The sequence below is a fragment of the Scyliorhinus canicula genome, chromosome 19, assembly GCF_902713615.1.
Source record: "Scyliorhinus canicula chromosome 19, sScyCan1.1, whole genome shotgun sequence".
In the NCBI taxonomy this organism is placed as follows: domain Eukaryota; kingdom Metazoa; phylum Chordata; class Chondrichthyes; order Carcharhiniformes; family Scyliorhinidae; genus Scyliorhinus; species Scyliorhinus canicula.
This window is the reverse complement of record NC_052164.1, coordinates 97,892,177-97,915,875: the sequence shown is the minus strand read 5'-3', so window position 1 is coordinate 97,915,875 and position 23,699 is coordinate 97,892,177. Positions and strand designations below refer to the sequence as shown.

The 23,699-nt window shown below is 46.7% G+C and overlaps 1 protein-coding gene across 4 annotated transcripts in view; it reads left to right on the top strand.

The window, feature by feature from the left end:
- Positions 1 to 21,849: 21,849 nt before the first annotated feature.
- drd2a (dopamine receptor D2a) overlaps positions 21,850 to 23,699 on the top strand; it is a 168,998-nt gene continuing 167,148 nt past the window's right edge. For 2 of the 4 annotated variants that reach the window (XM_038779363.1, XM_038779359.1), the window contains exon 1: positions 22,138 to 22,745. The gene's annotated coding sequence lies outside the window, so the exon portion shown is untranslated. Of the gene's footprint in view, positions 22,001 to 22,136; positions 22,746 to 23,699 lie in introns of those variants that run through there. The other 2 variants (XM_038779360.1, XM_038779364.1) reach the window with 2 other exon arrangements.

Sequence of the window (23,699 nt, the reverse complement as noted above, 5' to 3'; positions counted from 1 at the left end):
TCAACAGAACCAGTGCAGACTGGGTTGGCCGAATGTGCCGACTGTGCTGTACCTGTCTACGATTCTAAATTGAATGCAGGACTTTCAAGCTGTTTGAAATTCCATTAAACAGCACCCTCTAGTAACAGGAATGTAAATTGTCTGAAATTTGATCAATTCCGATTCTGTTCTCTCTCAATATTTCTGGCTGTGTAGATAATCTGTGAAGTATATTTATACATGTCTGAGGATGTGTTAGCTCCAAGACCCAGAGGAAAGTAACAGCCTGGATGCATGATTGCTTCAGCAAAGAGAATGTTGATGAAGAATCAATTTATTGTAATTAAAAGGCCTCTTTCCATAAGGTTCTTACATAAGTGATGATAAAGTCCGTCAACACATAGAAAGGAAACTGACATTGCAATTGGACTCTAATGGGTTACTAAAGCTGCCCATATTGCATTGATCTGAAATAAAATTTGTACTGAATTGCGAAGAATACAGGTAGGTTAAGGAAAGGGGCAAAAATGTGGCGGATGGCCGATAATGTGGGAGAATACGAGGTTGTCCCAGAAAATGTAAGAATATTCTTAAAATGGAAACAGATTGCCGAATGCTGTGATGCAGAATGGTCTGGGTGTCCGCCTCCATGAATCAAGAAAAGTTAGCATGTGGATACCCAGGTTCAATCCCAACCTTGGGTCACTGTCTGTGTGGAGTTTGTACATTCCACCCCCTGTCTGCTTGGGTTTCCTCCGGGTGCTCCGGTTTCCTCCCACAGTCCAAAGATACGTGGGTTAGGTGGATTGGCCAGGCTAAATTGCCCCTTAGTGTCTAAAGATGTGCAGGTTAGGTTATGGGATTTACAGGGTGGACGGGGGTGTGAGTGGATATGGCTAGAGTGCTCATTCGAATGCTCGGTGCAGACAATAGACTCCTTCTGCACTGTAGGGATTCAACGATTTTATGAATAAGCAACGTTGTCCTTTATGGCTAGGGTGATGGACTATGCAAGTAGGGAAGTTCTGTTTTAACTGTGCGTGGAATCCGTGAGACCATACCTGGAGTACTGCACATAGAATTATTTATTCTTTCATGGGAGTAGTTGAGCATCATTGTGCCCATCCCTGATTGCCCCTTGACCTGAATGGCCTATCTGTAATTGCCCTTTGAACTGAACGGTTTGCTCGGTCATTTCAGGGGACTGTCAAGAGTCAACCACATTGCTGTGGGTAAGGAGTCACATGTGGGCCAGACCAGGTAAGGACGGCAGATTTCCCTCCCCAATGGGCACCACGTGAGGTTTTTGTAACTATTGGTGTTAGACACCATTGCTGCTACAGCAATACCACCACAACACCGCCATCTCCCCATAGCGCTGCAGATTTGGTTTTGCATTGGAGGCAGTTCAGAAAAGGTTCACTAGGTTGATTCCTGGATAAAGAGATTGTTCTTTGAGGAAAGGTTGAGCAGGTTGGGCTAATACTCATTGGAGTTTAAAAAATGAGAGCTGATCTTATTGAAACATATAGGACTTTGAAAGGGCTTGACAGGATGGATGCTAATAAGATGTTTCCCTTCATGGGGGAATCTGGGACAAGGGGACACAATTTAAATATATGGGGCGGGATTCTCTCAGCCCCGCACCGGGCTGGAGAATCCCCGTGAATGGGCCACTCCGCAATGCGGAGTATCGGCGCTGGCGTGGTTGGCGTGTGACGGTCGCAGGCCGCTCTATGTGGCCAGCCCGCCAATTCTCCGGCCCGAATGGGCCGAGCGGCCGTAGGAAAGGAGCCGAGTGCCGCCGGCGTTGTTCTAACCTGCTCTGAGCCGGCGGGATTCGGCGTGTAAGGGTCGGGTGGCGGCCTGTGGGGGGGAGGGGGCCCGACCCCAGGGGGGGCCTCCAATGTGACCTGGCCCGCGATCGGGACCCACTGATCGGTGGGCCGACCTCTGTGGCTGGCGGCCTCCAACTAGGACTGACTAAACAGTAGAGTTTCAGATAGATAGATCGCAGCATAGTTTAGCACATGTAGTTTGAATTAGTTAATACTTTAATATAAATTACTTAATTACTAGTTATAGTTCTGTGGAGTATGAAAACTCAATATGAATCAATCATTACTCAATAAATTTCTTTAAGTTGAAGACTCGTGGTTTCTTTGGCATCACACCATCGGATCATTCTGGATAAGAAGCAAAGTGTAACGAGATATATTACAAGAAGAGTGATATAACAGCAAGCAGCTCGATTGTATCCAACCACTGCAGAGCAAAGCACAGTAGGAGAAGCTAGACCACATAGAGTGCAGTGGGTCAAGGAGGTGGTTCACCAACACTTTCTCAAGGACAATTAATGCTGAGCTTGCCGCTGGTACTCCCATTCCAAGAGTGCATTAAAGAAACAGGCATGGAGAGGCTACCGAGGAGATTTAGTTGAATTGTTCCAGAGGAATTACAGTTACATTGGTAGACTGGAGAATCTGGGCTTCCTCTCCAGAGAGCTGAGAAGGTTTGGAGGTTTGATCAAGGGCTTCAATATCACGAATGGTTTAGATAGTTCAAGTAAACATAAACTGTTTACAGTAGGTGAAGGATTGGTAACCAGAGGTATAGTGAGGTAAACCATTTTTATACATCAGGTGGATACGAAAGGTGGCTGGGGGCCTCCTTTACTATGCGCCGGCCCCTGTAGCCCTGCACCATGTTGCATCGGGGCCGGCATGTTGAGGGAGGCCACTGCGCATGTGCGCGTTGGCGCAAGCGCCAATGCGCATGTCCTCGTTGCCACCGGCGTAACTGCGCATGCACGGATCCCGCACCGCCCAGTTCACGCCAGGATCTGCAGCTGAGCGGCGCGAAATGCTCCAGCGCCATGCAGGCCCCCTGTAGGGGCCAGAAATAGACATCGGAGTGGCCCGTTCACGCCGTCGTAAAACGCGACGCCGTTTACGACGGCGTGGTCACCCTGCCGCGGGATTGGAGAATCCCGCCCACGGGGCCCCCCATTTATGACGGAGGTTAGGAGAAAGTTCTTCTCTCAGTGGGTCATTAATCTTTGAAATTCTATTCATCGGAGAGCAGTGCAGGCTGGGCCTCTGAATCTATCACAGGGTCAGTTAGCCATCAAGGGAGTCAACGTTATGGGAGGTGGAGTGTGGGGAGGAGGGGCAGGCAAATACAGTGGAGTTGACCTCAAACAGATCAGTCATGATCTTATTGAATGGTAGCCATGATGTGGAGATGCCGGCGTTGGACTGGGGTGAGCACAGTAAGAAGTCTTACAACACCAGGTTAAAGTCCAACAGGTTTGTTTCAAACACTAGCTTTCGGAGCAGTGCTCCGAAAGCTCGTGTTTGAAACAAACCTGTTGGACTTTAACCTGGTGTTGTAAGACTTCTTACTGTTATTGAATGGTGGAACAGGCTCGAGGGGCCAAATGGCCAACTCTTGCTTCATGTTCTTGTTCATATGTTTTTTTTTTTCAATTAAGGGACAATTTAACGTGGCCAATCCACCTACCCTGCAGATCTTTTTGGGTTGTGAAAGTGAGACCCACACAGACACGGGGAGAATATGCAAACTCCACACGGACAGTGATCCGGGACTAGAATCGAACCCGGGTCCTTAGCGCCGTGAGGCAGCAGTGCTAACCACTGCACCATAGTTCCGTCCGCTTGTTCGTATGTTATACATATTCTTCAGTCCAACTGGTGTGATCTCATCCTAACTGGGAGGGGTTGAGATTCATCTTGGCTGAAAGCGCATTTCTTGCAGAAACGGAAAGCAACAGGCAAATAAAACAAACTAAAGATTTGTCTATAATAACTTCCAGCTCGAATATGGCTACCAGAATTAGAGAGGAACGATCAGCAAAGCTGACCATAATACATACTGTAAGCCGTGAAGCTCTCTCAGAATTGGGAACTGTTTTCTTGTTGTCTTATTTGCAAAGAGTTCAGAGTGTTATGTTTACTGTTGCATTGCAGTTTTTTTTGTTATTTAGCGAGTGCAAATCCCTGTGAAAGACCCTCATTTGCTGAGTTTGATGTGGTTAACCCATGACTTAGTCTGTGGAAGGGACACCCTCAGCAATGTGTTGCATTGTATGTGTCTCTCCACAAGTGCAAAAGGGGTTTGTACTGAGAGTCCAGCACTGGAGGTGGGCTGCACAGCGACCCTGGCCTGTTCTGAACCTCTTTATCAAGTACCTCCTTGCCATGGTTGTTCAAATCATTTAACATATGGGGTTTGTCGCAAAGTATTTGTTTGCCCGCTATAGTCGTATACCGTGTAACAATGTGTTAGTCTGCCAGTCCACCGTCCTGTGGACAGCAGCAAGAAATACACTCCATGAAGTTCCAGAATTAAGAGTCTGAAATCGGCATCTTCCTGGTTCCTCAACATCACATTTAACTGGGATCCCAATAATGCGCTGGGAAAACCCTCTTGAAAGTTCCCAGGTAAGGGCTTAGCCCAGGAGTGCTAACGTCCTCTCGACAATTGTCCTGGGTTTGGGAGCATTCAACAGAAGTGATTTAAATCAGGGCAGAACGGTGGCCTAGTGGTTAGCACAGCTGCCTCACGGCGCTAAGGTCCCAGGTTCGATCCCGGCTCTGGGTCACTGTCCGTGTGGAGTTTGCACATTCTCCCCGTGTCTGCGTGGGTTTCGCACCCACAACCCAAAAATGTGCAGAGTAGGTGGATTGGCCATGCTAAATTGCCACTTAATTGGAAAAAATAATTGGGTACTCTAAATTTATTTTAAAAAAAGAAGTGATTTCAATCATTATCTTTGGATGGTTCTGCCGATTTTACCCTAATAGTTAGTCTGAAAGAGACAGAGGGAAACAATCACTTCTAACTTCAGAGTAACTATTTAAATGCTCCGACCCAGTCTCGCACAGGATCCCACCCCTTCCCGACACACTCACACATGATCCCCCAGGAGACCCACCACACCACCACCCCCCAACCCAACCCGGGCAGCTCCCTGACGTACAATTCCCAGGCCCTAACCAATTCCCCCTGCCTTCCCAGTCCGCCTGCCCCCAACACCCCACTCCAGTCCAAACCCCATCCCGTTCAACTACACCCTGCTCCAAATCCGCCCTCTGACTGACATGCCCTCCGACCCCCCCTTCTGCCCCCTCCAATCCGACCACCCCTCTGGTCCGACAGCTCCATCCAAACCCCTGCTCCAACTTCCTCCCTCTGGCCTGACACCCCCTTCAGCTCTGCCCCCAACTCCAGACTAACCCCCCCCCCCTCCATTTTAATCCCTCCTCCAACCACCCCCCCCCCCCTGCTCCGCCACCTCTGGTCCACCGTCCCCTTCCAACCACCCCACCCCACCCCCCCCAGTCCAAACCCCTCTCTGACATCGCAATACCCCCCATCCTTCCCCCTCCTGGTCACCGCTGATTGCATGGACCATTTACCTTTGAAACCTACCTTCCCCCTTTACAGCAGTTTGTGCTCCTACAATTGAGCGCTTCTATCATTCTTGCAGCCCAGTTACTCCACGCCGGTGCAGCTAGGGGCTTCGCTGTTCCTCTCTCACCCAACCTGAGTGAGGAAGGTGGGAGAGGCAGGGGTTTTGGAATTACAGCGAGGGCTAGTTCATCCAGAGTGGCAATCCGACAGAGATTGCCACTCTGAGAAGGTTACGGGGCGGGGGAAGCAGGTATTATCATTATTAAATAACAGTATTATTTAGTTATAAATATTAGTTATTATTTAGTAAAACCATCAGCCCATTATCTAATTGTTCTCACCTAGTGGTGAAAGAGATGGACTAAGCCAGAGTGGTACAATGAGTGGGCGGCACGGTGGACAGTGGTTAGCACTGCTGCCTCACAGCGCCAGGGACCCGGGTTTGATTCCGACCTTGCGTGACTGTTTTGAATTTGTACCTTCTCCCCTTGCCTGCGTGGGTTTCCTCTGGGTACTCCGGTTTCCTCCCACAGATGTAAGGGGGAGATGGATTGGCCATGATAAATTGCCTCTTTGTGTCCAGGGAGGTGCAGGTTAGGTTATGTGTTGCAAGGGTAGGGCGTGGTGGGGCAGGTGGACTTGGATGGAGTGCTCATTTGAAGGGTCGGTGCAGACTTGATGGGTCGAATGGCCTCCTTCTGCCCTGCAGGGATTCTATTCCATGATTCAATGCATGCCACAACTTGAGTCAGCGACTCTAAGCTAAAGAGACTCTGGACACTGGGTGTTAAAGAATCAGGGCCAACCAGGATGCCTTTCCACAGCCCAATACCTGGCGATACTAACTGGGCTCACAGAGACGGTCAGCGGAATATTTACTTTTCTTACGCTACAAGTTGTTATAATCTGAAATGCACTATCTGAAAACGGGGTAGAAGGAAATTCAGCAATAAATTTTAGAAGGGAATTGGGCATTTACGTGAAAGGAGCAATTTTCAGGGCAATGGGGGTAAGAGTGGGAGAGGGGAGCTAATTGGATTGCTCTCTCAGTTGAACTTTTCAGAAAATGTCATGATGACAGCAGCAGGGGACTGATCGCTCGCTGCAGCATTTGACCTTTCGGACCTGTCAACTCCCAAGCGTCGCGTTGCTCATTAAGTGACTCCGTTGGAAATGTCGGTAACACATTGCAGATTGAGCTGAATGCAGCCTCGTGTGACATGAATGGACCACCATAAAGATCGGATGCACTTCCACGGAAGGGAAGACAATTAGAAATGCAAAATAATCGTGGGTGCTGCAATTACAAAGATTGGCCACTAGAGAAGCACCTACTCATTGAAATAATCCTGAAAAGGATACAACTTTCTGAGACCAATCACAGAGGTGCGTGTAATGATGAATGTATTTCTGGTTCGTTGCAGTATTTATATTCCCTACAAGCAAGCCACTAATGTGGCTCCTGCAGCTTTAATAAGCTAACTGGTCTCTGACCAGGAATATAATAGTAATCCAGAAATATAATAACAAATTTTGTTTTTATCCGTCACAACACCGTTTGACTGTAGGGGCTATTTTGTGCCTAATTTAAATGTAATTCCCTATAAACACACTATTAGCATTTTAACATGTTGAGTGTTTCTATTTTGCATCTGGTAGTACCAATGCTTTAGCTCTATGTCATGTATCCATAGCGTATTCAGATAGTCACAATGTTTGAAGTTGCGATTTACAGAGCACTGAGAGAGGTATTCTTCCCATAGGTTTGTTTTTTCTGTCAGATGAATAAGCACGGGACGGTAATTGCTTGTGAGCTGATGAATGCCTACTGGCCATGTTTAGTTTTAACAACTTGAAAGAGTTGCAAAAGAGAATTGGGACAAACCTAAGCTTGTGATCAAGTTATGTGGTACCTCACAGGAGCAAGAATAGGTCATTCAGCCCCGGGGGCCTGATTCACCAGCCAATTAGATCATGACTTGTGGTAAGCATCTATATGCTAGCCATCTGTCTTCTGACCATCTATATGATGACCATCTATATGCTGACCATCTCTTTTATGCATTCCTCTTGTCTTTTGTAAGGGTTATTTTCCCATCCCTGCCCATTGCCATGATAGTTCAATGCCCGTTGCTCATGGATAAGGCTCATGCCAGCAGCTGCAGTTCATGCTTTTCCCCCTTATTCATGTTTCCATTACACGGGCCATGCTTGCCTACATCAACCACTGGGGTACATGTATATAAACATTCATGCCATCCTGCCCAGTCTTGTCTGCAACACATTGTTGCTTAGAAGAGAAAGAATATTTTCTTTGCCATTTTGCAATGCTTGGATGATATCATATTGTTCCACACCAGTAAAAAATGTAAACTATTTATAGGAATTCCCTCTGTCTGCGATTTTAACAGAAGTAGTAACTTGGTGAAATAACAAGAAAAAGAATTTGATTCAAATGTGTTAACATGTGCATTATTAATAGTACAAGTGTGATTTCAACTCAGTGGTGTGTGTAACTGAGCCCTGTCCCTTATTTTGCAGGAGTTGTGTTGAAGAGCGAGTGGTCCATTTTGAAAGCTTCACACTCGCAACAATGTCTGAGCCACGTGGATCAGAAATCTCTCAGATCAGATTGGTATGGATCAGAGCTGCAATAGGTGATCCATTAGTAACAAAACTGTTTCTAGGTTAGGGAAGGAAAGGTGAATCAGAATTCTCAAACACTTCAATGGAGAGGCCATACATGAGAATATCAGATAATGGGTGCCTTTGGCATAGTGTTAGCATTCCCACCTCGGAAGGTGCAGGTTTCACAAAGAAGCTCCATCTTGGAATACCTTGATATAGAACAGGATGCTCGAGTCTACTGGGTCTAGGTGCTTTTGGCTCCTTAGCCTCCAATGGATGGGTTTTGGGAGCCAAGAAAATGTCCAACCATGCTATGGCTAAACATCCCATCGACAGGTATTTAAAGATAATTCTACCAAAGACCGTGCTTTCATATTGTGGCCTGTCTGACTGTTAATCGACCTATGAATCCTTCAGCTACTTCACAATATCCTCCAAGGGAAGGTCGTGGAGAAATGATGAAGATACTGATGCTTTAAGCTCGCGCATGAGGAATAGCTGCTTGGGTGAGAGGGTAGGTTGCATCTTTGTCCCAAAACATCCCATCCGTTGTTGAAATACAAAGGAGGTTGAATCCTGCTGTATTGTAATGACCGTTATAAGAGAAATCTACCAATTTACAGGCGCTTGCTGTTTGCCAGATGGATAATTGCTCATCCAACCATGCTGAATTAATAACAGGGATTAAATATCACTTCTGAACTGAATCGTATGTTGCCTTGGATATCACTGGGATTGTGGCCAGCAATGGCATTAAGCTGATCCATGCATCTGCGTTACCAATGCCTGTCACCTTCTGCCTGCTACCCACACATGCACCTGTGCCATTGTTCAGACACACGGAAGGAAGGGGCAGCAACAATGCTATCAAAGTTCCACAGACTCTTGAAAATTCATCAAAAACTATTTTCCCCAACTCTGGGGCGAGCAGAGTTGGTTCGGATTGAAGGAAAACCTATGACAGGCAGGGGTCAGGAACAGGAACAGAAAATGTCCAGAAGAATACTCAGTAGATCAGCATTTGAAAGAGAATAGACTTGGCGGGGTTGGTAACACTTGACAACACTACATCAGAAAGTCATGGATTCAAACAACACTCAAACACTCAACATGTAGCCTTGACTGACACTGAAGGGGTGCTGCACAGTCTGAGGTGATGCTTTTCAGTCGAGATGTTCAAACAAGGGTATTTTTGCAACACCCTCTTGTGTGGCATCTTATCAAATTTGAAACTCTAAATGCACTGTGTTATTTATCCAGCTTGTCACAACCTCAAAAAACAAACAGATTTGTCAAACACAATTTCCTTGACGAAAATCTGTGTTGACTCTACTCAATAATTATTGGTCCAGACCTTCCAGTCTCTGGATAGTGGGAGGCTAGACATACCCCAAAAGATACGCCATGTGACCCCTCAGATGTCCCACTGCAAGGACTCTGTGGGAATTACATGGGAAGTTTGAACTTCCGAGAACCAATCCACTGCTCCCCAGGACCCTCTGATACAGTTTCCAAACCTGGGGCGGCACGGTGGCACAGTGGTTAGCACTGCTGCCTCACAGCTCCAGGGACTCGGGATAGATTCCAACTCTGGGTGACTGTATGGAGTTTGCACATTCTCCCCACGTTGGCGTGGATTTTCTCCAGGTGCTCCGGTTTCCTCTCACAAGTCCAAAGATGTGCAGGTTAGGTGGGGTTAAGGGGATAGGGCAGAAGAGTGGGCTTGGGTAGTGTGCTTTTTTAAGTGGCCGTTGCAGACTCGATGGCCCAAATGGCCTCCTTCTTCACTGAAGGGATTCTGTGGATTCTGAGTTAAAGTAAAGGCTTCAAACAGTTCCGACGTGTTTACCTGAATAGTTACCCAGGAAATATTAGACTGAAAAATCCTTGTCTAACTCCGAGGCAATTATACAACTGTTTACCTCCAAACACATTCACCAAAAGCCCCAGTCTCCCCCGTGACTCACTGAATATTGACCCTCTTACTGCCCCCAATTCCGACAACCCCTCTGACCCACCGACTGTCTCCTGGTCTCTGTGATCTCCCAACTCTCCCTTGATCCGATCTGATTACCCCCTGACCCAACTCTGTCCCCCAAACCGACCAGACTAACCCCCCCACCACCTGATTGCTCCCAATCCTTGAATCTCTACAACTCCTCTGATTTCCCACCGTGAGCAGGCCCCACCACCTGACACCCCGGCCTGACCTGACCCTATCCTACCTGACCACCCGACTCCCCAACCCCCACCCCCAACCCGACCTACCCCAACACCTGCCACCCCTGACCTGCCTCCAACCTGACCCTATCCACAGCCCACCACCCCGACCAACCCCCATCTGAACTGACGAACCTCTGACCTGACAACCTCACCCTATGTGACAGGATCTGACTAGCCCTCACCCACCTCACCCACCTCACCCACTATCATCCCAACCAGCTCACGTACCTCACCTACCCGCTTACCAATCTACTTGCCATCCTGTCACCCTACCCATCTATCAATCTACCCACCTTCTATTCCCTTACTCACTTATCACATCCTACTCCTTTGCCGAAAAATCCCCTCACCCACCACACCCTCTTATATCACCACCCTACCCTCTTCACCACCCCACAGTCCTCATCACCCTTTACCACCCTACTATTATCCACCCCCTTGCTTTCTCTCTGTAGCTTTTTCCAAGAAGCTTTGAGACATATAGGGCGAAATTCTCCCCCCCCCACGACGGGTGGGAGAATAGCGGGAGGGCCTTCCCGACTTTTTTGACGCCCTCCCGCTATTCTCCCCCCCCCCGCCGAAATCCCGACACGAATCGCTGCCGCCGTTTTTTTACGGCCGGCAGCGATTCACAGCTGTTAGAAGGGCCGAAGTCCCAGCCCTTTACGACCTTTTTACGAACGGCAAACACACCTGGTCCTGCCATTCGTAAAAACGTCGTGACCACCTGGAAAAAAATAACCATGGCACCGATTGGCACGGCAGTACCACGGCCGTGCCAAGGGTGCCATGGGCCCGCGATCGGTGCCCACCGATCGCGGGCAGCGGGCCCGATGCCCGCGCACTATTTGTCCTTCCGCCGCCCCGCAGTATCAATACGCGGGGCGGCTGAGGGGCAACCCGGACCGCGCATGCGCGGGTTTCGCGCAAAAACGCGATGACGTCACCCGCGCATGCGCGGGTGGAGTCTTCCCACCTGCGCATGCGCGGCTGACGTCATATGACGCGTCAGCCGGCGCTAAGTCCGACAAGCGGGCTTAACGATTTTCGTTAAGCCCGACTTGTCGGGGCCTCCGACGTCGGGCTGCTAGCCCCGACGGGGGACCAGAATCGGTCCCCCGTCGGGAAGGGGCGCGATGCCGTAAAACCCGCCCGGGTTTTACGGCAGTTTGACGATTTCTCCCGTTTTGGGAGAATTTCGCCCATAAACTTTACTTGCTGGAATACAGCAGCTGGTTCAATTAAAATGAGGTATGGATTCTCTCCGCTGCTCCCTCTGAGCTTTCTTCAATGAGTCACCATGATGGCATTGTGGTTAGTACTGCTGCCTCACAACACCAGGGATGGGGGCTTCAGTTACAGTCTTATGTGACTTTCTATGTGGAGTTTGCACGTTCTCCCCATGTCAGCGTGGGTTTCCTCCGGGTGCTCCGGTTTCCTCCCATAGTGCAAAGATGTGCAGGTTAGGTGGATTGTCCATGCTAAATTGCCCTTAATGTCCAACGGTTAGGTGAGGCGACGAGGACAGGGTGCTCTTCCAGAGGGTCAGTGCAGATTCGATGGGCCGAATGGGCTCCTTCTGCACTGTAGCGATTCTATGATTCTTTGAGTCAGTTCTGAATGATCCTCTATCGGAAGATTGCCCTGAAAAAAATGCAGTAAGGTAAATGTGTTTTTTTTCTGTCTAATCGGAGTCAAAAATTGGGGTTTAGATCCTGAGCCAGAAGATCTGGGCCATTATAATTTTCTTACCCTCTTACTCTGTCTGTAGCAATAGCCCCAGCATTCTCTTTATTTCTGATATAAGGTTAGCTGGCTCATTGGTTCCTGTTTTCTCTCTTCCTTCTTTCCTGAACAGAATGTTATGTTTTCTCCCCCCACTAATCCACAGAAACCATTCCAAAATCCCGGGCACCCCATGATGTAGCGATATCCAGACTGATCCAGGCAGACGGAGAGGGAAATGTGGCCAGATTCCATTCTGAGCTGTGCTGAGGCATCTGACACGGTACTATTGGCAAAACAACTGACCTCAGATTCCTTTGGTTCAGGCAGAAGGCACCTGGCCAAATTACCCCATCACCATCCATGGGCGAGCTGCTAGGAGTGCGCCCTGGAACTGGATCAGAATCCGCTTTGATTCAATCTGTGGTCGATTTGCCTCGAGTGCCTTGTCTGTATCACAAGCATAGTTCCAATGTATGAAGCAGTATCCGCGCCACCCCAGTACGCGTTTTCATAATGGAGGAAGACAGGAAATGGGTAGAGAAAATTGAAATAAAGAGTTCAAAATATATTTTATTCATTATGAGGATTTTTACATGAAAACGCTTACCACCAGAACCAATAATCCTCACACAAAACAAGGATTAGAAAAGGATAACAGATGGCAAAGATTGATTTCAAGGCAGGAATCTTGTTACAGTACCCTGGGTTACAAATAGCTTCATTCAAAAAGTCTGGTGTGCCAAAAAGCTACTCGGTTCTGATGATAGGTAATCTCGACCTGAAATGCTAACTCTGTTTCCCGTCACAGATGCTGCCTGACCCCGCTGAGTATTTCCAGCATTTTTTAATTTTAATTCACTCTGTGAGATGATTGGCTTGTCACCCGGCATCGGAATAACCTTTAATTGTTTAGTCCTGGGAAAAGTCCAGAGGGTCCCAGGTCACACAGGTTATGGCACAGGATACGGGTAGCAGCTTTCAATCTTGCTCCTCTCCCATTACTCACCATAGAACTATAGAGTTCCCACAGTGTAGAAGGAGGCCATTCAGCCCATCGTGTCTGCACAATTCCACTGAAAGAGCACCCTACCTAGGCCCACTGCACTGTCCTTTCCCCACTTTTCCTGCACATCTTCATATGCTAAAGGGCAATTTAGCATGGTCAATCCACCTAACCTGCACATCTTTGGACTGTAGGGTGAAACTGGAGCACCCAGAGGAAACCCACGCAGACACTGGGAGAATGGGTAAACTGCACACAGACAGTAACCCAAGGCCGGAATTGAACCCGGGTCCCTGGCGCTGTGCATCAGCAATGCTAGCCATTGTGCCACTGTGAACAGTACAATGATTGCTAAATTGACTTTCCTCACACTACTTTATTTTTGATTCAGCGATCTTGATAAAGTAACCCACCCATGGTACCCAAAACTAAAATGAAGACGGCAATACAAGTCAAGAGGTAAATGCCACATTACCAAAGGCCTGGAAGGTAAAATTGACACCTGGCGCAATGACCAAGGTCTATAGGTCAGGTAGATCACAGGTTCAATCCCCAATCCTGTGTTTGACGCTTCAAGTCAGGACTAGGTAAGGTAAAGCCGTCATAGTTCCAGGCGACCATAGGCTGCTTTCCCCCGAGGGGACAAGGTTGAGAAGGCGGAGCCTTCACGATTATGGTAACAATGTGCCTCAGACTGGGAAAGGGATTTCTACTCTTCATTAACATCTGCTGAAAAGTGCTCCTGCGTGTGCACATCAAAGGCAAAATGGATTGGCCTGAGTTGTGGTGTCTTCACAGTTAAGTAGCAGAAAGAATGAGTGTTGCGTTGAATTGGAAGAATAGCTAATCAGGTGAGGTAGCAACAGCCGACGGGCAATTTTACAATCATCCCCAGCATGAATCAATGCCTTCAGGTAGCAATGGGAGACGAGAAAAGTTTGAAGTCTTTGCTAAGCGCCCACAACAGTGATTAATTTGCATTGCAACAATGCAGATGAAAGACGATGTTTTTGAATTTATGAAGCATCTTTCATGTTAGCATTATAAGAGATAAAATGATGATCACAAGATGAGCGTCTCCATTTGGCTCCTTTGGACTTTTTCTCTCACAGGATGAGCCATACATCTTTAAATTATGCAGAAAAAAACTTGAAACATTCAACACACTACTTTGGAGAGTCCTGCCTCAGTCTATTAGCATCTTTTTTTGTGTCTATTTCCAAGTAGTTGATGGCAGCATAATTGATCATTCAGAAGCCGATCTGTCAGATCTTCACACCATGGCAAATCTCTTGTGTGCAGAGCCTAAGGGCATCTGCTTAAAGTAACTATCAGATTCCAACAAACACCTCTTTGGCAAACCTCCACCGAACCACACTAACTGCACCTTTCTCATTAATATTTCTACCTCCTTCCATCCCATGCACCTCAGTTGCGACAAGAACTGGGATGAAAGTAACAATGCACCACATTGCCTTGGAAAGCCTGGACAATTGTTATTGTGTCAGCCATGCCAGTACTGAGAGGCGGCAGGGTGGCACAGTGGTTAGCATTGCTGCCTCACAGCGCCAAGGACCCAGGTTCAATTCTGACCTTGGATGACTGTCTGTGTGGAGTTTGCACTTTCTCCCCCTGTCTGCGGGGTTTCTTCCGGGTGCTCCTGTATCGTCCCACAGTTCAAAGATGCGCCGGTTGGGTGGATTGTTCATGCTAAATTGACGCTTAGGGCGGGGGGATTGGGCCTACGTGGGTGGTCTTTCGAAAGGCCGGACACTGTAGGCCGAATGGCCTCCTTCTGCACTGCAGGGGTTCTATGATTCAATGAGAGCAGTGCTGCGTTGGCTGAGGCTCTATCTATCGGACGGAACATTAAACTGAAGCCTCGTCTGCCCTCTCAGGTGTGCAGGGAAGGTCCCATAACAATATTTCAAAGAAGAGCAAGGAAAATTAAAAGTGAGAAACTGACGCTTCTTTTGTATTTAGGTGTGACTTTCACTTGTGCAACGTTATTTCTGCATGCAGAGAATTTTCAATTTAGCATCTTCTCTTTCACTTTATCTTCCTCCTGCTTGCCCACCTGTGTAACATTTCAGTGGGGGGAAGGGAGTGTGGAGAAATTCAGTATCATAATGTCTTGTTTCTGTTTATTTCTGCCCAATATTTATTCCTCAACAAATTTGTGAAAATCAATTATTATTACATTGCTGTTTGTGAGGTAAAGCTTGATGGACCAGTTGCTCTATCCCTCCCTTTCACGTTCTTGCGCTGGTATATGGATGTGCACAGCATCCCTGACGCCTCTGGACTTTTCCCAGGACTAAATTATTAAAGGTTATTCCGATACCATGTGCCAGGTGTCTATCTCATGTTGTGAAAATGGCAAATGTTTCCACAATGGGGGAAAAAATACAGAAAGTAGCTAATGCCTGAATATTCCAGAAACGGTCTCAGAAAAAAAAACACCTTTGCAGTCACTCCCTATCCAAACCCAGGTATAAAAAATGGAGCTTTGGTGAGACACCGAAAGCCATTAACCACCCACAATAGCAAATGCCGACACAAGTTGCCAAATTTAGGGGAGAAGTGATGATAGAAGAAGAGCAAAAATGAAGATCAAACGAGAAGAGGAGAGCACAATTGCACAGATTATTTTGAACTCCAGGGTGGATTCAGCACATGCCAGTCAACTAGGATTTATAAAATGAACATTTCAGAAGAGATCGACATGAAAACGTTCAGAGAGGTGAAATGGGTAAAGTACTTTTCATCGAATGAATTTCTTCCCACAGATTATCTTCCCTTCAGGAGCTTTGTTCCAAAATACCAAATGCTCAGATCACAATGACTCCTCTATTTTTATTCTTAAGCAATGAAATAAAGTGACTAAGATTAAAGTGCATGGCTCAGAGAAGATTATTAAATAAACAGGGTGTCTCACTTCCATTTACAAACACGGTCCTTAATATAGATTATTATGCTCAACGTTGCTTAAAAGTAACTGTCGGTTCATATCGCGCATACATTAAGAATGCTGGAGGCAGAATGAGAAATAGAAATACTACTTTATCTCCTCCACAACACCTGTGTTTTCATTGCAGGAATATCAGAGCAATGCAGTTACGAATAGTACAGAAACATAAGCATAAATTGTACAAGGCCCTAGGACCACTGTCTCGCTCACAGTCAGTGCGCATTTGATAATTACTGGTCACATTCAGGATCTCACAAACCTTTCTGTATAGAAGCAACACAAGATTAGCAGATGAAGATAACCCCTCAAGGGAGTAACAGAGGGCCACAAAGCGAAGAGCAGTATTCTGAGAGAGTAACCGGACGAACAGGTAAAGAGCTGTGTTTCAAGGGAGTAACGCAGGCTCACCAGGCGAAGACAGCTCTTCAAGACAAAGAGAAGCTTAACCATTTGAATCACAATATAATAAAGAATGGTGCAATGGGAAAATCCATAACTTAGCTCCAAGAACAGCAAAATAAAAGGATGACATTGCGTAACATACTAATTGTGGCAAAAGAGGAGCAGAGCGGTTACACACTGAATATTACAAAACCTTGATCTTCACTAATGGCACCTCTGATGAGTACATTAATCAATAAATAAAGAGTCATGCTGGCCCAAAGACACTCAACCTTCCCTTGTCTACATTAATTTTACATAGTGATGACTGTAGGGATGTTACAATTAAACTCAGTATCCTTGGACAAGGAGGAGAAACCAATCAGCTGCATTACTGCATGATAATCTCTGCTGTGCATTACATACGAGCGTACAAACAAGGAGCCTGCTCCACCATTTAATAAGATCAAGGCTGATCTGATAGTTACCTCAAATCTTCACTCCGCCTTTCCCTGATAATCTATCACCCCTTTGCTTACAAACAAATCTATCCACCTCTGCTTTAAAAATATTCAAAGACACTGCTTCCACCACCCTTTCAGGAAGAGAACTCAAGACTCACAGCCCACTGAGTGAAAATATTTCACCTCGTCTCCATTTTAATTGGGAGACCCCTTATATTTAAAAAGTTCCACAAAATGAAACATCATCTCCACATCCACCCTATTAATACCCTTCCGAATCTTATATATTTCAATTAAATCCCCTTTTACTCTTCCAAACTATAGCCAATACAAGCCTAGCCTGCCCTACCTTTCCTCATCAAACAACCTGCCCATTCCTGGTATTAGTCTAGGAAACTTTCTCCAAACTGCTCCCAAAATATTTCCATCTTTCCTTCAGTAAAGTGACCAATACTGTGCACTATACTCCAGATGTGGTCTCACTGAGGCCTTGCACAACTGAAGCACAACTTCACTACTTTTGTATTTAATTCTCCTCACAGTAAATGATAACATTTTATTAGCTTTCCTGTACCTGCATACTGGCCTTTGTGCTTCATACACCAGACACCTAGGTCACTCTGCATCACATTGCTTGTGGGTGGATACTGGCAGGAAAGGCTTTGCAATATCAGCTACCGCCCCACCTCCCCCCTTCCCCAGCTCTACCACTCCATCCCATGCTGGGAAGCAGTTGCAAGAACCCCAGCCACTCATGGTACCTCACACATCATGCTACTCAACCAAACATACAGCACAGCCAAAACATCGACACAAACACATTTACCAAATGAGTTACTGGCTAGGGATCAGAAAAGAACAGGAATTTTGGTCAATCCCTGCTTCTCACAATGTTTATGCGGTTGGTCCAGCTCGGTTTCTGGTCAATAGTAACCCCTAAGTTGATAGCGGGAATTCAGTGATGACAATGACATTGAATGTCAAGGGATTATGGTTTGATTCTCTCTTATAGGAGATGGTCATTGCCTGGCACTTGCAAGGTGTCATTGTTATTTGCCACTTGTCAGCCCAAGCCTGGATATTGCCCAGGTCTTGCTGCTGCAAGAACTCCAAGATGGTAGCGTCGTGTGACGAGTCTCTGCGAGCTCTCCCCCCCCCACAGATCCTCTTCCTGCATCTTTTATAACTTTATTAACCTTTTATTCACTATAATTCACCTTTTATTCACCTATAATTCTATGTCTATGATTTACATTGTGTATTTATCGTATGTCCTATGTTTTTTCATGTATGGAATGATCTGCGTGGACTATATGCAGAACAATACTTTTCACTGTACCTCGGTACATGTGACAAAAAAAATTAATCTGAATCTAATTCTCGTTCATGGGCACACAGAAGATGTTCTTCTGCCATCCTTAACTGGCACCATCCATCTGGGCACTGAAGACTGAGAATACTCCTATATTATAGTTCAACAATTCACTGGATGAACTCATTGAGTGGAGCACAAATGCTGTCCATTGTATTCAAGATGAAAATTATACTGAAGATGTAAAACCATCTTTAGCATTGTGATATTGCAGTGTCTGTTATACCAGTTTTAAAATATCACAATTCAGATTAAAATTGATTTTATTAGACCGAAATAACGCCTCAACGATAATAGTATAAAACTTATATTCAGCGCATGAAATTAATATCTGAAGCTTCCTTTGAAGGGAACATGGGAGGAGAGTGGTGACAAGCTGTCAGCTGACTGCTGTATCATTTTAAAGCTAAGAAGATTCAATATTTGACAAGCAGAAAGCAAATGCATAGAAACATTAGGTTCCTAACAAAGATGTATAAGTTACAAGTCTACCATCCACTTTATTTGCTGATGAGCAGCTTCTAAAATGGCAACACGGTCGTCATTGGACCAGCATCACAGATACCAGTCTTCAGCTAATTTGATTCACCCCTCGTGGTGTCAAGAAACAGCTGAAGGCACTGGATACTGCAAAGACTACGGGACCTGTCAATATTCTGGCAATAGTACTGAAGACTTGTGCTCCATAACTTGCCACGGCCCTAGCCAAGCTGTTCCAGTACAGCTACAACACTGGCACCTACCCGGCAATGTGGAGAGTGGCCCAGGTTGCCCACACAGGGCCCCACTTGGTACTTCAGCTGAATACAAGTTACAAATAGCCAATCCAGGCAGTTGAATTTCACTCCAATTCAGAGTGAGATTTGGACTTTCACCTTCTGGTCAAAAGTCTACCCCTTTTCTTAAGGGCGAGATGCTTCAGGGGAGCTATCAGAAGGGGCACCCACCCTTTTCAAAATGTTCCTTTATTCAACCAACACATGGGTCTCTACCAGTTATAATGCATCGAGAAGAAAGAAAAGCAATGAGCAGAAGAGGGGAATTAACTGTATTTGTTACGTCCTGTTGTTGGCATACTTTGCCATCTCCTCTCCATTCCGACTGTCTAGAAGGGATAAGGTATAATTCTCAGTACAGACAATGTATTACAGAAGCCCAGATACATGTTCCCTTCCTTTGATCTTAACCAGTATGTAATATTTGTGCAGCAGAAAATTAAGCACAGAGTAAGAAAATAGAACCTAACTTTTGATACACCAATAAGGAATCCAAAATTCCGCACCCTAAATACTTCTTCTCTAACTGAACAAATGGGGATTGTAACTTGCAATCTCTGCCTCAGCCTTTCTCAGGTGATCTAGAATATATGTCATTTTGCAATGCAATGGCCACAATCTTATTTAATTGTACTGTGTTTTCTAAAAGATTTGCAGATGTACCTGCAGTAAACACAATTTCACAGAATTTATAGTGTTGAAGAAGGCCATTTAGCCCATCGAGTCTGCACCAGCCCTTGGAAAGGCACCCTACCCAAGCCGACACTTCCACCCTATCCCAGTAACCCAGTAACCCCACTCAACCTTTTTTGGACACTATTTTAGCATGGCCAATCCACCGACCCTGCACATCTTTGGGCTGCGGGAGGAAAGCGGAGCACCCGGAGGAAACCCACGGAGACACTGGAGAACGTGCAGACTCCGCACAGTGACCCAAGCCATGAAACGAGCCTGGGACCCTGGAGCTGTGAAGAAACTGTGCTAACCGCTATGCTACCGTGCTGAACCATCACATCTGCCTCTTCCTGAACCATTTCATTTTCTTTCTCCAGAAACAATTCTGATAATCCATTCAAGTGGAATTGAACATAAAAGTAAGGACATTATGCTTCAGTCATACAGGACATTGGTGAGACAGCGGGTTGGATTCTCATTTCCCCCAGCCGCGTATTTCTCAGCGGTGTGCCGTTCACTGACGGCAGGATTCTATACTCCTGATGCTTGTCAATGGGATTTCCCATTGAAGCCCCCCCCCCAAGCTGCTGGGAAACCCACGCTGGCCAGAAGTGCACTACCGGTGGGAAACGTGAATCGCAACAGCCGGAGAATTCCGGCCACTCTTGGATTTGGCCTCCTTAATTAAGGAAGGACATAAATGGGTTGGGAGCAAGTTCCGATGAGGTTTACTGGATTGCTATTTTGTATAAGCGGGTTGTCTTATGAGGAAAGGTTGGGCAGAGTGGGCTTGTTGCTCCTGGAGTTTAGAAGAGTGACGGGTGACTTATTTGAAAGAAATAAGATCCTGAGTTATTAACAAGGTGGACGTGGAAAGGACGTTTCCACTTGTGATTATGTCCAGAATTAAGGGGCACGATTTTAAAATTTTTGCCACCTTTTTAGGAGAGGGATGAGGAGAATTTTTTTCTCTCAGGTGTTTTTTTTTAATGTATTTTTTTCCAATTAAGGGGCTATTTAGCTTGGCCAATCCACCTGCCCTGCCCTGTGGGGATGAGACCCCGCAGACACGGGGAGAATGTGCAAACTCCACGCGGACAGTGACATGGGAGCGGGATCAAACCTGGGTCCTCTACGTGGTGAGGCAGCAGTGCTAACCACCACGCCATCGTGCTGCCCCCTTTTCTCGCAGATGGTTGTGCAGCTTTGGCACTCATCTGCTTCAGATGATGTGGAGGCGGGGTCACTAAATATTTATAGGGTGGAGGTAGATGCATTCTTGTTAGGCAGGGCTGGATGGTAATGTGGAATTTGAATCAGCCATGATCTTAATGAATGGCAGAGCAGGTTCAAGGGAGCAAATGGTCTACTTCTGTTCAAGGGGCAGAATTCTGCGCCCGTTCACAGCAGCAGGAGTTTCCAATCCTGCTGCAGTGAATGGGAGATTAGTCTAAGTGCCAAATTCTCTGTCCTCACCAGCAGCAGCAGTGGGGCAGACTCGCAACGGAGAGTCCTGGCAAGTTTTTATGTTGGTAAGTGTTTTCTTAAAGAGGGAATTTGAACATCAGCACACCCCCCCTCCCTCCCCCCCCCCCCCCCCCCCCCCCACTTCCTGGCCACTCCTGCTTGGCTTTCCCCAGCCCTGACAGACGTTCCCTGGCCAGTGACACAACTGTCTGCACACGAGAGGAATGTTGGACACTTTTCGTAGCCCATCTCTCCCTTAGCAGCCACATCACCCCTTTCCCTCTTTTTAAAACTACAAGTGAAACTCGCCATCGGTAATTCCTCCTGGCCAGGGGAGGGGGGGGGGGGTGCATCGCAGAAGCCCCGGAGACTACAGGGTCTGGTCTGTTAATAGTATGCCAACGATATGTACTGTACGTGCGGAGTAGAACGCATTGACACCGCTGTCGATGCACCAGAGCAGGGCATTCTGGAGGGCGCCCCGTGCCAGTCACGATTTTCACCTCACGCCTGGTTCCCCGCCCAATCGCGTTTCCCGATTCCGGCGGTTGGCCGATGGAGAATCCTGTTCACTGCCTTTGAAAGGAGCCAGTTACTGGCTTGGACAGCGAAGGTATACATCTGAAAATAGAAAGATGCCTCTGTTTAAAACCTTCACAACTAGTGCGAGGTGTAAAGTGGCAGACGTGCTAAACCTCATCAAAAGAGATATAAGTTGGTACTGTGCAAGGGGACAATTACTTGTATTTGTACAGCGTCCTTTAAGTGCGAAAACGTCCCACGGCGGTCAAGAGCGATCATCTCACTAAATGTGTGTCACAGAAGGAGATATCAGTACAGGTGTACAGGCTGCAAAAATGGGTGCCACCTAGAAACAACGGAATGTATTTGTATCAGGTAAGAATGCAATTCCAAACTGCAGTGTAACTATTATACGCCACGGTTCTGGGTGGGCTGAAAGCTTGTGTGTGACATGAACAGACTCTCCCTTCGCCAGATAGGCTTTTTTTAATAGCAGCTGACAGCGCTCAAAACAGAATGTGGATCCAGATTGTTTTTGCCTTCTCACAGCTCACGATCAGTTTGAGCGTGGGGCTGACTACAATGCATTGCTAATTCTCCCTTCTATTTTTTGACAAGCTCTTGTCCCGGCTTTCAGAGACTCTATCCAAGGCTCTCTGCCACGCTCTCTCTGTCTGTGTGTGTGTGTGTCTCTCTCTCTCTCTGTGCCTCTCTCCGTGTTTCTCTCTCAGGCTGGGATTGCTCTTGTTCATGCCCGTCACGGCGGCTCCACCTGCTCACGAAGCGCAGACACTGGGAGCTGTCCACTGGACTCGGTGCTGAATCCCTCACTCCACCCAGCACCTTCCCGGAGAGAGGGTCGGAGCAGCTGAGCAGCGCCCCCTCCCTCCACCGTCATCCAGCCATGGGGAAGTGGATCCCCCACTTCTCCCCCTGACCTACCCCGTCCCTGGAAAGGACTCTCCCATCCCCTACTCTCCTCCTCTCCTTTTGCCCCCCTTGCTTTCTTTGACCCTCTTTTACTTTGGCCAAATCTGTGCTTGGATCTTACCAGCAGGAAACGAGGACTTTTTTTGCAGCCGGTTTGGAACTGAATTTGGACATTTTATGGCTCGTTAAGGTAAGATGCAGGTTCTCAGTGAACGGATCAAAATGTGTCCACGCCCTGTTTGTGTGTGTGTAGGGGGGGGGGGGGGATGAAAACCAATAAACTGTGTGGATTAAACAAACTTTATTTGTTAATAGTGGTTGTGTCAAACTAGGGTGCAATGATCAAAGTGTTTGCTATGATACAACTTTGAAAAGAATATGCTCTTAAATCAATTGGCATGGCAACTAGCGTTTTAAGCTATATTTCAGTCGCCGCGCACCTTAAAAATTGATAACCCTGTTGTGCCCCAGTTTGAAGTCTGGTGCTTGTTTTAAACAACCCCCACTGCATGGTGACATATTTCCTGGTTACTGGTTGAGCATGAAAGGACGTGTTTACTCTGGTTTAACAAAACCCCGACTGAATGATGCAGTTAATTTCGGCGTGGACCTGTTACGATGGCTTAGCGTTTCATTTACTTTGAAAACGTGGATCCTGTGGGGAACAAGCAGAGGGATTTAGTCAGGTCCGAAAGAATTCTCTTGAGGAAAAAGTCCTTGTAGGTTCCTCAATCACTTGCTTATTTCCACTTCAGCCAAACTGCCGCCTGAATACTGGGGATAAAGTGTAAGAGTTCTGACATCCCAAAGCTGAAAAAGGATCAAATATACATTTGATGTCATTCACTGTAATTCAAGTTGGTGGTTGCAATCATAAATACATACGATGAGCCGAGTGGTCTACGTCTGCTCCTGTGCCATACGGTGTTATAGTCATTCACACCTATGGAATGAGAAGACGAAAGTGCAGTCTATAAAACAGATTGAAATCTTATGAAACTCAACCATTTTACCTTCTGCCTTCACACCCGTACAATTGGTGCATGCACTTCAGGAGTAAACTCACACAGGAACACAACCACCTCCCCTCCCTCACACATTGTTATGTTCATGTACACAGGAACATGGTCCCACTGAAAACAGG